The sequence below is a fragment of the Fukomys damarensis genome, unplaced genomic scaffold (assembly GCF_012274545.1).
Source record: "Fukomys damarensis isolate Sample0158 unplaced genomic scaffold, DMR_v1.0_HiC HiC_scaffold_5, whole genome shotgun sequence".
Taxonomy (NCBI): domain Eukaryota; kingdom Metazoa; phylum Chordata; class Mammalia; order Rodentia; family Bathyergidae; genus Fukomys; species Fukomys damarensis.
In genome coordinates, this window is record NW_022900917.1 from 53,012,899 (window position 1) to 53,026,701 (window position 13,803).

Sequence of the window (13,803 nt, forward strand, 5' to 3'; positions counted from 1 at the left end):
AACAGAGTATTTGTCTGCTCACTTGGTGCCTCCTGCTCACCTGCAGAAACATGCTATAGAATGTTTAGGGTTCACCAAAACTAACACACAAACCTGTAGTCACAGGTAGTGCTGGCTTTTTCAAGTGTATTACATTATTGCCAATTTCCAAAACAGCTCTGTTATATTGGTAACATCCTTAAAAAAATAAAGATAATTAATTTCCCTCAAGGGGTGCAATACTGAGTATAAACAATCACAATGTGTAGTGTTGCACAATAGCAGAAAATGTAATCTTTTGGCATAATGACTTTTTTATTTTGTCTAAATTTCTTAGCAATCTAGACATACCACTGTTGTTTTCAGTGGCTATATTTTCATAGAATGATGGACTATCCTGGGTCACACTACATGAAGATGGAAGCCAAGGGTGGAGTCAGAGGTTAGACACCATTTCTCAAGGCAAAGATGATGCATCAGGCAGGCTATGTTTTCAAAACAGGTAGAAGAGAAAGATCATGGATATGGTGACTGCCTTGAGTCTTTGAGCACTCAAAATCTTTATTTCCAACCACCATTATTTCTTCAAATATGTTCTCCAAGTACATGATTTTAGTCTCACTGTGAGCTCTGTCTCTAACCTGCCAGGTCAAAGACAGTGACCCCTCATACCCAAAAGGGGCCATTGCTGCTGTAGATAGAATATGATGGCCAGATGTTTGATGCCTGAGTTTTTCCACATTGCACAAGCAGGTCCAACTTACACTAATTATAAAAGGAAATATTGCATTGTTTAAATTTAAATATGCTCCTGACCTTTACTTTCTATTTCTTCTTTCATGTCCAAGCAGTTTATGATCAAGGATTCTAGAAATTTATAAAATACAGCTCTAATTTTGAAATTAAAGCCCTACCAGCAACATGAAGTAGTTTAATGTTTTCCCTGTGGATATGAATCTAAACTGGTCATGACTCACCCAGGAACATCTTGAATCCTTTTCCTTGGCCTTTGATCTAAGAGTTTCTCTTTAATGAAAGCTGCTGCATTAAGTGAAAAGAGATCCCTCCATAGAGGATGCAAGTAAAATGTCCTAGGCACCTCTTTTGAAGCTGACTTTTGCATATATACACATAATTTTTATTTCATACAAAATTATTTCTATATTTATAAATATGTTACCATACGAACCTAAAACATTCTTATTTAAATAAATTTTGTAACAATTCTGAATTGAGTTGCACTCTCATTTCAAATAATAACAATAAATAACAAACAAAACAGAAAGAGTGCTGTATTAGAAATCAGGCAATTCATAACTGAGCAATCTGATGAAATCATGTGAAAACTGGCATATAATAAAAAAAATTTTTAAATACTGCCATTGAATTTAAACCCCTTACTGTTGCATATCAGGCACCACCAGTAAGATATATGTTAGGTATTCATTCTGTCTTGGAGGACTTAAGCAATCTTTCAAATCTAATCTATGTTTCTTACAAAAAAGAAAATAGTTAATTGTCTGCTGCATGATTAAATCTCTTTGTAAGCAGATGCTATGACAGGTCATCTAAAGCACATCTATTTACCTTGGGATTTCAAGCCACTGTTGCAATTGAATTACATTTTATTCAGCAGTAAAACTTGGGTTTTCTTCATATTGAGGTAGAGGTGTTTATAGGAAAACTGAAGTGAAGTTTTGTTTTGTCTTAAAATTCATGGCTTTCTGGGATGCTTGATATCTGAGCAGACAGTATAAGACAGAATGAACACAGAAAATTTAAGCATTTGAGAAACCAGTCTTATGTGATTATGCCCCCATTTGATTTAAGGAAAATGAAATGAAAGAGTGCTCAACTGAGCCATCTAACAAGCTCTGGAAAGTTTGGTGTTGGTGTAACTGTCGGGTAAGGGAAGGAATAAAGAGACAATTGAGAGGATGTGCAAGTGAATGGAGGGTGGGCAGGAAACTGCTTGGTGAGCTACAGCATTTCCCTGATGGGCAGTGGCCATAGGGAGCCTGATTTGGTTCCCAGCTACATCCTGTCCTCTTAAAGATGTGAGGCATTTTTCATCACATCCATCCTTCAGAAAACTAGAGAAGGCTGCCATGGCGAAAAGGGGGCTTGTGGTTACTTAAGACTGGGAAGGAAATGAGTGCCCTTTCTGCAGAATAATAATATAAATAATTGTGATCTGCTTACTTATTAAAGTATCTCCTACTAACATAAAAATAAAGCAAATAATGCCCACCATTTCCGTTACTGTCTCCAATTGGGTAGAAGGCATTTGCCAATACAGTTGGCTTCTGTGGAGTATAGACAAGAATTAGAAAAGAAGACGCATGAATACGTTTTTAGAAAGTATGACTGTTAAAAATCTAGAGAACTTCAGTAGGATTAAGATGTGAGAATGAGTAAAGCTGCAAAAGTGAGAGAATACTTGATCGTGAAAACATGTTTATGTAAAAAAAAAAATCTAAAGAACTTCAAAATATCCATGAGAAAATACTAGAGAAAGAATAGAATTGAGTGAACATAGAAAAATAATTATTATTATATGTGAATTTATAAAGCTAGTATGTTCATTAGAAAAATACATCGAGGTAAGTTTATTATTACAAGCAATAAGCAAGAGGAATCTTTATCTCTCTGTCGCTCCCTGAATATCTGAACAAAAATGGAAGGGGCAAAGAAATTAGTAATGTAAACTGGAAATTATTTCACAGCATTAAATATACTGTTATTTAATATTAAAACACATGATATTAAAACATCACGGCACTCTGTAAGTACGGTTCTGCATTACTAATGGGTGGCTAGACTAATAACAGTAAATCTAGAAATAGAATTAATGGTGGATGGAAATTTAGTACATGACCATGATAGCATTTCAAATCATTGAAGAAAAGATGGACTTTTAGTAAGTATTGTTAGAATAACTGCACGGTTGCATTAAAAAAAATAAAATTCGATCCATTGCACTAAGGTAAATTAAATAGTGTAGGCCAGAGATTAAATGTTGTTTATTGATAAACCACAAGCTCTAGTTTAGATCTTCACTTTCCCCCAGAAGTCCATGTGTGGAAGGTTTGGTAACCAGCCTGTGGTGCTACCAGGAAGTGCTAGAACCTGTAGAAGGTGAAGCCTAGGGAAAAGAAGTTAGATCCCTGAGGGTGTAATCTTGAAGGGAATTTTACTATTGTGACCTGGCCTCCTCTCTTTGCTTTTCAGCAACTGTGAGATAAGCAGCTTCCAATACAACATGCTCCCACTATGATGTACTGGCACCCCAAAACAACCCACAGAGCCATGGGACCTCTCATTTCTGTCATGAAGCTTTGATATTATAGGTCAAGATTTAGTTTCCCTCTCAATGTGTCTTTCTAGGCTGAGAGGAAATATTTAGGTTGGCTGAAGCAGTTGTGTTCAAAAATTGCAAAACCAGGTTCCCAGAGTAATAACTGACTTTTGTAAAGATTATATAAATCTGATCTGTCTTCAGGTGTAATCAAGTTAAATTGACCTTCTGGGAAATATTCTTATAGTAAATATTGTGGCTGTAGTCATCATGCTGAACGCACAACCATTCAATGTAACACTTGCTTCCCTACAGGTTTCTTACTTTCTTTTCCTCTTTACTTTTCTTCCCTTCTTTCAGAGTCTATATAAATGGAAATATATGATATCTATTTTTTTTTCAGAGCAGCTTTAGGTTCACTGCCTTGGAGTCACTGGACCATGGACTGAAAGCTCTACAAACTATGAGCCAAAATAAACCTCTCTGACATTAAATTGTGGTTGGATGCTGTGTCTATGATGAGGAAAGTGACTGCAACATACCTTCTTTGGATTTGGACAAAGGTACAATGACAAGTATCCATCAATAGAGAAAGCAGAGTAGTTTTGGGCCAGGGATTTATCTCAGTGGCATTGTGCCTCCCTCATAAGCACAAAATCCTGAGTTCGATCCCAGTACCAAAGAAACAAAAAAACAAAAACAAAAACAAAAAAAACAGAGTACTTTCACTGCCCTAAAAATCCTTAGTGTTCAGCCTGTGTATCTCTTTCTACCTTCTAATTTCTGGCAATCACTGAAAATATTTAATATATTCATAGTTTTGGCTCATTTTTTTGTTATATAGTTGTAATCATAAGCTTTTTCAAATTGGCTTCTTTCACTTAGTAATATACATTTCAGGCTATTCCACATATTTTTAGAGCTTGAAAGGTCCTATCTTTAATCACTGAGTAACATTTCAGTGTCTGAATATACCACGGTTTATGTATCTATCTGTACACCTACTGAAGGGTATCTTGATAGCTTCTAAGTTATGGCAATTAAGAATAATGCTGCCATAAACATATGTGTGTCAGTCTTTTTGTAGTAATTTTTCAATTCCTCTGGGCAAATACTATGGCATATAATTGCTGGATTTTATGTGAGAATGTGTTTAATTCTATAAAAGCTACCAAATTGTCTCCAAAGATGCTGTATTAATTTTCCATTTCCACCATCAGTGAATGAGAGTTTCTGTTGCTCCACACCCTCATAAGAATTTGGCATTGTCAGTGTTTTGCATTTTTTACATTCTGATGGGCATGTAGCAGTTTCTTATTGTTTTCATTTCCATTTTGCTGACATTTGATGTAAAAACTAGGTTTATTGGCCAATTTTTTTGACATTTTCTTTGATGAGGCATCTGTTAATGTCTAGGATTTATTTTTATGTAATGTTGTTGGTTTTCTTATAGTTGTACTTCAAAATGGTCTTTGTATATCTTTGGGTAACAGTCCTACGTCAAATATCTCTTTTGCAAATATTTTCTTCCAGTCTGTGTTGGATTACTAATGGTCAGCTTGTGACACCCACCTGAATTGAATCAGTGTGTTCTGGGAATAAAGGACCCACCTCAGGATTGTTGCCAATAGCATAAAAAGAAAATTGGAGGAGATGATCAGGCCTGTTGTAGTTGGTTTTCCAGATGTGAACTTGGCTGTTCTCATTGGAGAAGCTCAGGGCCTGACTGTCACTGAATCACTGCTGTTCTCATCAGGGGAGCCTCTGATCTTCACCATGAGCTTCACTTCCTGGCTCTAGTATAGATCGTTCAGCCTGGTGACCCAAGTCCTTAACCCCACCAGTGCAGATTTGCTGGCTTCCACCACTGGCTTTTTGGCTTTCCAGGAGCAAATCCTCAATACGGACAAGCATGAGTTATTGCCATAGGCTCTACTGGCTGGACGCGTGGAGGACATTGCCTTGACCTTCAGGAGGACTCTCAGCCTTCAGCTGGATTTGAGTGAGACAATGTTGTGGGATCCAGACCCTTGGCTGTATTCTCTGGGTTCCTTGTGTACAGCTAGATCTCTTGGACTCATCTGCATTTGACTTTTTGGGTAATATGAATAATGTTTCCTGTATTTAATCTATTCCCTTGCAAACCCTGACAACAATACAGTCAGTGAATTGTCTTTTTTCCCTCTTGATGCTATCTTTTAAGAAGTACAAATATTTAATTTTAATTAAGCCCGGCTCATCAATTCTTTCTTTTATGGGTTGTGCCTTCAGTGTTGTATGTAAAAAGTAATCTCCAAATCCAAGGTTATCTAGATTTTCTCCTGTGCTGTCTTCGAGTTTTATAGTTTTGTGTCTTACATCTAGTCTGAATTAATTTTTATAAAATTTGTCTCTGGATTTACTTTTTGTTTGTTTGCTTGTGGAGGTCAAGTACCACTTGTTGAAAAGACTGTCTTTGTTCCATTGTATTGCCTTTTTTCTTTTTGTCAATGAGCCCTGAGTTGACTTTATTTCTATGTATCTATTTTTGTGCTTCCTATTCTGTTTCACTGATCTGGTTACTCACTCTTTTACCAACGCTACACTTTCTTGATTATTTTAGCTTTATAATAGGTTTTGAACTCAGGTAGTGTCAATCTCCTAATTATTTTTTCTTAATTATTGTGATGGTTATTCTGCACTTGATCTTAGCCAAAGGGCCGAGAAGCGATGTGTGTTGGTTATTCCGGGTCTTTTGCTTCTCCATATGAGCTTTATTTGTTGATATCTAAAAAGTCACTTCCTGGGAGTCTAAAATTGTATTCAGTCTATAGATAAAATTGGAAAAAAAAATCTGAGAAGTTGAAAAGATTGTGTCTTCCTTTCCATAAATGTAGAATATCTCTCTAACATTTCTAGTTTAAAATTGAGAAATATGTTTTAAATTTATGTCTGCCAAATTTCTACGTAGTTTGTGGACAAACTACAAAGTGTGTCTCAAATGTAGAACTTTTCAAATTTAGCTTTATTTCTCTAGTCTTCACCATTCAGGCTGGTCCCAGAGCTAGAAACCGTAGGAGGAGAAACAGAAGGTGTGAGTGGGTCTTCATTCTCACACCAATCTCTCAAAGCAGAAGAAAAGAGAAAGGGTAGTATGCAAAAGAGTTTTGTGCACTGTCGGGGTCAGGCGCTGCTCTTTTTACATGGTAGAGGCCCAAATTTTGGACTTCTGTCTTGAGGATTTTTTTCTGAAATACTGTTTTCACTTTACTTTTTATTTGTAACATGTTTGTAGTACATAACGATTGCATTCACTGTGGGAAATTGGTATATGTACATAATCTTGATTCTTTTTTACATCCCCTTCCCCTCTCCATCCCTTCTTCCATCGCACAGTCCTTTCCCCATTTACAAAAGATCTATCTCCCTGCTTCCTATTACAGTATCCGCCTTTGGGTTTGCTTTTTGATTTATTTCTACTCTGGGATTCTTGTATAAGGCAAACCATGCAATATTTAAGCTTGTGTATCTGATTTATTTTACTTAACATCATGGTCTCAAGGTGAATCCATTTTTCCTTCAAATGACTGAAATGTACTCTTCTTTATAGCAGAGCAGTACTCCATTGTGTATAAATATCACATTTTTTTTAATCCATTCTTCTACTGAGGGACATGGAGGATACTCCAAGAGTTAGCAATTATGAATTTTGTTACTGTAAATGTAGAATGCTGGGCATGGTGGCACATGCCTGTAATCCCAGCACTCTGGTGGCTGAGGTAAGAGGATCGCTGTGAGTTCAAGACCAGCCTGGGCTACATAGTGAATTCCAGGTCAGTCTCAACTACGTAGTGAGACCCTGTCTCAAAAAAGAAACAAACAAACAAAAAACTGTAAATATAGGAATGAATGTATCCCTGTAAAATGATGTATTTAACTGTTTCAGGAAGAATATAAGAATATAATATAGTCTCCTATAAGGAGAACACCTGGGTTAAATGGAATTTATTTTTTAGTTTTTGAGGAATCTCCATATTGATTCCCTTTACTGCTTGTACTAGTTTACATTCCCACCAACAATGTAGAAAAAATTATTTTTCACTGCAGCCTTGAAAGAATTTGTAATTATTTGATTCTTGATAATAGCCATTCTTTCTGGGGTAAAGTGGATTCTCAATGTTATTTTAATTTACATTTCTCTACTGGCCAGAGATGCTGAGCAGTTTTTCATAAATTTGTTGGCCATCTGTATTTCTTCTGAGAAGTATGTATTGTGACACTTCTGAGAAGCTGCCCATGTTTTGATTGTGTCTTTTACTTTGGGAAGTTTAATTTTTTGAATTTCTTACATAGTCTAGATTTTAATTCTATCAGAAGTTTAGTTTGTAAAAATTTTCTCCAATACTGCACATTGTCTCTTCACTCTGTTAGTTGTTTCTTTTTCTATACAGAAGATTTTTAATTTGATGTAATCCCATTTGTTGATTCTTGATGTTCCTTCTTGTGCAATTGAGATTCTGCTCAGAAAGTCCTTGCCTATTCTATGACTTCAAGAATTTTAACTATTTTATCTTCCAGCGGGTTAAATGTTTGTTTTAATATTTAGATCTTTGATCTATTTTCATTTTAGTTTAGGTTATGGTGAGAGAAATGGCTTTAGCTTCAATCTTCTGCATGAGTATAATCAGTTTTCTCAGTACCATTTGCTACAGTTGCTATCTTTCCACTTGCAAATACATTTTGTTTCATTTGTCAAAGATTAGATGGCTTAATGTGTTTGGTTTTGATTCTGTATCCTCTATTCTGTTCCATCTCTTCTCCTTCCCACCTCCAATCTCTTTTTGTTTGTTTGTTTTGCTTTGTTTTTGGGGTACCAGGGATCAAACTTGGGACCTTGCACTTGTGAAGAAGGCAACAGAACCACTGAGTTAAATCCCCGGCACCACTTCCAATCTCTTGAACTGAGGCCACTCCATACAGGCCTCTCTCTTGGCTTTGCTTTCCCAGGTATCATCTGCCAACTCCTCATCTTTAGACCTTTCTATTCCCTCTGCTGTGCTCTAGGGAACACAGGTTTGCTCTCCACACAGGCCTCTCCATAATCATCTCATTCTGTCAGAGGTAGAGATGGGTAACTTCAACACAGGTCCCAGCAACTTTCTTTTAAAGACATTCAAGCTTGGCCATCTCATCTGATCATGCTCTTTATGTATATAGGTCAAAGAGAATTATTGGGCAGGTTTTCTTGCAGCCCTGGGAGTAGGTCTGGAGGCATAATATGGCTATACCCTCTCTTAAGAAGTTGTGAGTTCTTTATAACTTCATCGCAGGTGGGTGTCAGGCTAAACTCCAAGACAAACAGAAAACATATATCTAAGATATTGTTACATAGGTTAATACAATTGAACAGCTTACAATGACTCATATATCCAGTCATGTCTGTGCCTGACTAGTTATATAGGTGTACTGAAGAAGCTATAAAAGAAGACTAGATTACAAGTCATTGAGAACTGGCAATAACAATACTAAAACAAGTGACATTTACTTAAAACACATTAAATCAACAGCATACTTGTGCTAGCTTGCTAGCTTGCCTAGCCTGATTTACCTGATTAGACCAGTAACCTTTGAACAGGGATATTGGACCTGCTCCAAAGTCAGAGCTGTAGGAGGCAGGTGGTAGGTAGTCATAAAATATTCCTCAACAGCCCACAAGACAGTGCCCCAAACTCCAAAGGCAAGAGGGGAAAGGGCATGAAGAAAAGCAGGGGGCAGTCTCACCCAGCCATGCCAGATAATGTGGGACTGTGCAGATACATGAAGCCTCTGCTTCTCAGCCAGTCCAGCAGCCACCGGGTCACAGCAGACTGGTCTAGTCCACGCCCACAAGGAAGGGACTTCCTCTGCCAGAAACAGCCTGAGGAAGCTGACATATACTAGTACCTGAGGAAAGTGGATGGAGGAGAAAAGTGTAGCTTTCAGAGTGCTTGAAAAAGGCGAATTAGAGAGGGAGGAGCAGGGAGCAGCAGGGGTGGGAGGATAGGAGAGGAGAGGGGAGGGGAGAGGAGGAGAAGAGAGGAGAGAGGAGGAGAGCGGAGGGGAGGGGAAGGGAAGGGAGAGCGGACAGGAATTTGAGGGAAACAATCTTTTTGGAAGCTAAAATGTGTTTCTTTAAACAGGCCAATTTTCATTTGCTTGTTGCAGTGTTGAAAATGGAGCCCAGGTCCCTGCAAATGCTAGGCAACCTCTCTACCACTGAGCCATACCTCCAGTCCTGGGCTGTGTTTCTTTGATTCTAGAAGACTAGATCATGTTAGTGGACTGTTATAAATGTCAGGAGTAAATGATTAGGAAGTTAATGTGCTAAATGGGACAGTAAAGATTACAAGAACAATAGAAACCCTGAGAGTAGGCTGATAAGAGTAGGCTGAAGTGGGAAGGAAGTCAGCCTCATGGGGATTTGGAGGCCAATTAGAGCTGGCTATGCAAAGGAGGGCAGGGAGAGTACATACCAGAAAAGAAAAAAGCTTCAGCAACTAAAAGAATATCATTGTTAAAAATCCTAGATCACTTAAGGAAAAACAAAATACTTTTTTCTTGGATCTTTTTCTTGGTTTAATCTCAGCCTCTGAAGCCCTTTCTGGATTGGCAGCTTTAGCTGAAGTTGGCCTAAAGTGCTTGCTCCATTTAGGAGGCAAGCACAGCCCCTTTCCAAATTTTCTAGCCTGCATCTGTTCCCGCATATTTGTTTGTAGCTTTGCTGTGACTCCTGCAAACATGTGATTTCATTTTAAATGCTGTCCTAGGTTTTCCTATGCAGGTCAATCTTTGTAGAAGCACAGGCCGAAGATGCAACTAGACTGGACTTTATTCTTCCTTCTGATTTATATTCATGGCCATATGTGCCTTTGGAAGGAATATCCATTATCCATTTCCTCTTAGTCATCTGTACTCTAGCTTGAGTAGTAAAGAGTTGTCTTTTCTCTCTAATTTACTCTGTATTTGTTTCAACATCATGAGTCAATTTATAGAATGAGCTTGTGGACCATGCTGGACACCAACAGACAACATTCTTACCTTCTCAATACCTTAAATTAGGACAATTTTGTTGAGGTTGCACTCATAGCAGATGCTAGCCTAAAATGCAGATGACACCTGTACCCTTCCACTCTTGTTGTGTCTACAAAGAGTTCCATTAACATCATATGCAAGATTTGTTTCTTGACTCAATTCTTATTTTCCTCCCTTCCCTCTGTCTTTTTCCATCTCTTTCTCCCTTTCTATTTCCCTCTCTCCCTCCCTCTCTTTCCCTCTCTCTTCTTTCCTTCCTTCCTTAAATAATAAGTTTTGGGGGATATAACTTTTATACCAAAATTCACAAATTTCATGTGCTTAATCTAATCAATGTTAGTAAATTTATACAGTCAAACAATCACCCAACAATCATACTGTAGACACATCTAGTACTTCAATTGTCCAACCAGCCCCTTGAAGTATTTCCCCTGTGCCTGGCACACTTGGTTCCTTCCATAAATATGAAAAGCCATGTTAGCATCTAAACAGAGCATGGTCACATAAATATCTCCTAAGGTTTCCTGATCTTAATCTATAGCTACTGAACTTTGCCAATCATTTTTCAATTGGCTTCTGAAGAACCAGAAATCGTTAAAGATCTGTCTGCCTTCTGACCAACTCCTAGCTCATCATCTTCATTGATTGCTCCTTGTACACAAAGACATCTTTACTCCATGTTCCAAAAAATATGTCATGCTAATTGGCATCCCCTAGAGACAGGAAGGAGAGGATTTTGAACTTACAGAAAGAGATATACAAGTGTAATTAAATGTAGTAAACACAAATTCCTACTTCTTGTTGTCTTTTGGCTATATTTTGACAAGATTTGGTGTCTGAGAGATGTCTCCTTATTCTATTGTCCTGGGGAAATAGGAAGAGATAAAAAATAATGAATGAGGCTGAGCAAGAAATTACGACAACAAACAATGACAGCATCAATATGATAAAGTCAACAAAGTGCTCTATTGCCCATTGGTTAAGCATGTGCCAAACATGGATTGGATTCTGAGGTATCAGACCAGCATAAATCATGTGGGTCTGGCCCACAAGCTCACCATCTAGTAGAGGACAGCCAGGTAACCAGGCAAAGATGAGATATAATCCAATCAACTATAAATCAGGCAAAGACAGCTAGAGAAACATACACAGAGAGAAGGATAGGAGCTCATGTAGTTAGGAAGCTTCCTGGAGGTTGTGACATCAAAAACCAGGCTTAAGAAGCTTGAGAAATAGGAAAGACCTGGCTTTGACCTCTAGCACTGCAAGTGATTTTTAAAAATTCCATATGTAAAATTAAATGTTTTCTTCCTGTCACAGATTATTTTAATTAAATATTGTGGTGTCAATATCTCTTACCTAATGTCAATTATCACTATCACCAAAGTACTAAAACACCTCTTGGAGTTGATCCTTCTTTCTTTCTTTCTTTCTTTCTTTCTTTCTTTCTTTCTTTCTTTCTTTTTTTGCATGATCAGAGATTGAAACCAGAGCCTTTGCACTAAGTTGTACCTCCAGTATCTTTCTTAATTTTTATTTTGAGACAGAGTCTCCCTAAATCATGAAGGCAACCTCCCATAATGCTGATTTTACAGGCATATGGTGTGGTTAACACCTGGCTGGAGCTATGATCTCTAAACTCACTTTCTTTTTGTGCCTTGGCTTTTCTTCTTCAAGTCATAGGCCCTTTTTCTGAAGCTGAAATGCTCCAGATCTTGTCTCACTACAGTCTCACTAATGTTACATAAAGCACCGCAATGCATGTAGCCTTATACTCTTTTCCAGTACCCATGAAAAATATTTTCCAGTTTAACAAGCCTTGTTTAGACATTCCCAATGATGCTTTTAATATTTCTATGGCCATTACCAACTCAAATCTTTTTGTTGATCACACAGTGCAGTTTGAAGTGATTCTGTTGAATTCTTAATTATATCTTGCTGTTAGCCCCGGGATAAGTATCCATCTTTACTTCGTGAGCTTCACTTTTCGATTACTTTTAAAAGCAGTTTTACTTAACTGTAACCTTGCTTTCAGCAAAAACAGTGACAGTTGCTTCAGTGTTGCTGTCAGTACTTGAGGGACTACCCTTGTATGGATTCATATTCACAATCAATAGTCAGCGTTTGGTGTACCTATATAACCACAGGCAAATTCTAGAGATGCTATGATCTCTGAGGAAGCCATAAATGTTAGGCTTACAATTTGCTTAGCAGTGAATGCTCAAAAGTTCTATATACTCGCAATTTTTAGGTGGTTAATCTTAAAACCCACTTAAAATCAATGCCTTTTAACTATGCAGCAAGTGGGCAGCATTTAAGTGCTTTTATATGCATATTCTACCATTTAAGAATGTTCTGTACATCTTAATATTGACTTTTATGATTGAAGATAGATTCATGAATTACACATTAAAATTTAGTAAGTACTCAGTATCTTTATTGCTAAGACCACTGAAACTGAAGAAGGTACTTATTTCTCTGTTAAATACGTCTGTATACTACATTTGGAGAGCGTTTATTGACTCAAAGATTGTGTATTGCAGACCTACTGACCGTCTTGGTATAATCTTTAAATCAAGCAGACTTTGTCAAGCAATTCCTCCGCCTTCAACTTCTGAGAGGAGGGCGGGGCTAATAATCTTTGTGAGAGAAGTATAGTGTGTTTTCCTTTATTATAAAAGCCTATAATCAAGGTAGGTTTTTCAGCTTTATAGAGGGTGCTGTATTCCAGCAGGCAGAGCAAAGAGAAAATCTATACATACACGTTTAGATATTGACAGAGGCCAACAGAATAAAAAACCAAGTAAAATCCCTCTGCTCTCCGCCCAACCCCCGCCTGGTCTGGAAAAGCAGAGAGAAGATTTATAGCTACAGGCTCTGTCTACACACGTGTCGGGGTAAACTTACAGGTCTGTTTTGAAAGGTTTAGCCTCTTTTCCTTTGTTAATTATCTTAGAATAGGTAGGGAAAGATACACTTGTCACTGTGGCTTTATTTTGGCAACACCTAGAGAACAAAGGGAGATTTCACAAGGAACTCAGTACCCTTTTCTGCATGGAAAGCAACTCCTAGCTTCCTGGAGGTTTGCAGAACCCCAAACCACCAGGAGCTACAACAGTAGGCAAGTCAGTGCAGCGCCAGCCCTGGGCACAGAAGCGGCGGCCCCGCCCACAGGCCCGGCCGTCCCGCCTAGGGGAGGAGCGTCCTTCGCCCCGCCCCCGGCGTAACCCGGATACACACGCACGCTCCCCTTTCACCTCGCGGCCCTTGGCTAAAGTGGAACCCGAACCTACCTCCGGGTGGAGGAGTTGGTACGCGCCGCCAGTGCGAGCCGGGGAGCAGGGCGGTGAGGGTGCTGTTAGCGGCGCGGCTGGGCCTCTCTTGGGAGCGGGGAGGGATGGGGCGCGAGGGCGCTGAGCGGAAGGCGTCCGTGTAGCCCGCGCAGCGCCCGGCCTGTGAGTCCTCCGTCCCCTGCG

The 13,803-nt window shown here is 38.5% G+C and overlaps 1 long non-coding RNA gene across 1 annotated transcript; it reads right to left on the reverse strand.

Moving 5' to 3' along the window:
- Positions 1–1,631: 1,631 nt before the first annotated feature.
- LOC104853230 lies at positions 1,632–13,430 on the reverse strand. Its single transcript, XR_777719.1, has 3 exons — positions 13,235–13,430; positions 11,074–11,191; positions 1,632–1,719 (listed from the first exon to the last, which is right to left on the reverse strand). It is a non-coding gene; the product is annotated as an uncharacterized LOC104853230 (long non-coding RNA).
- Positions 13,431–13,803: the final 373 nt, after the last annotated feature.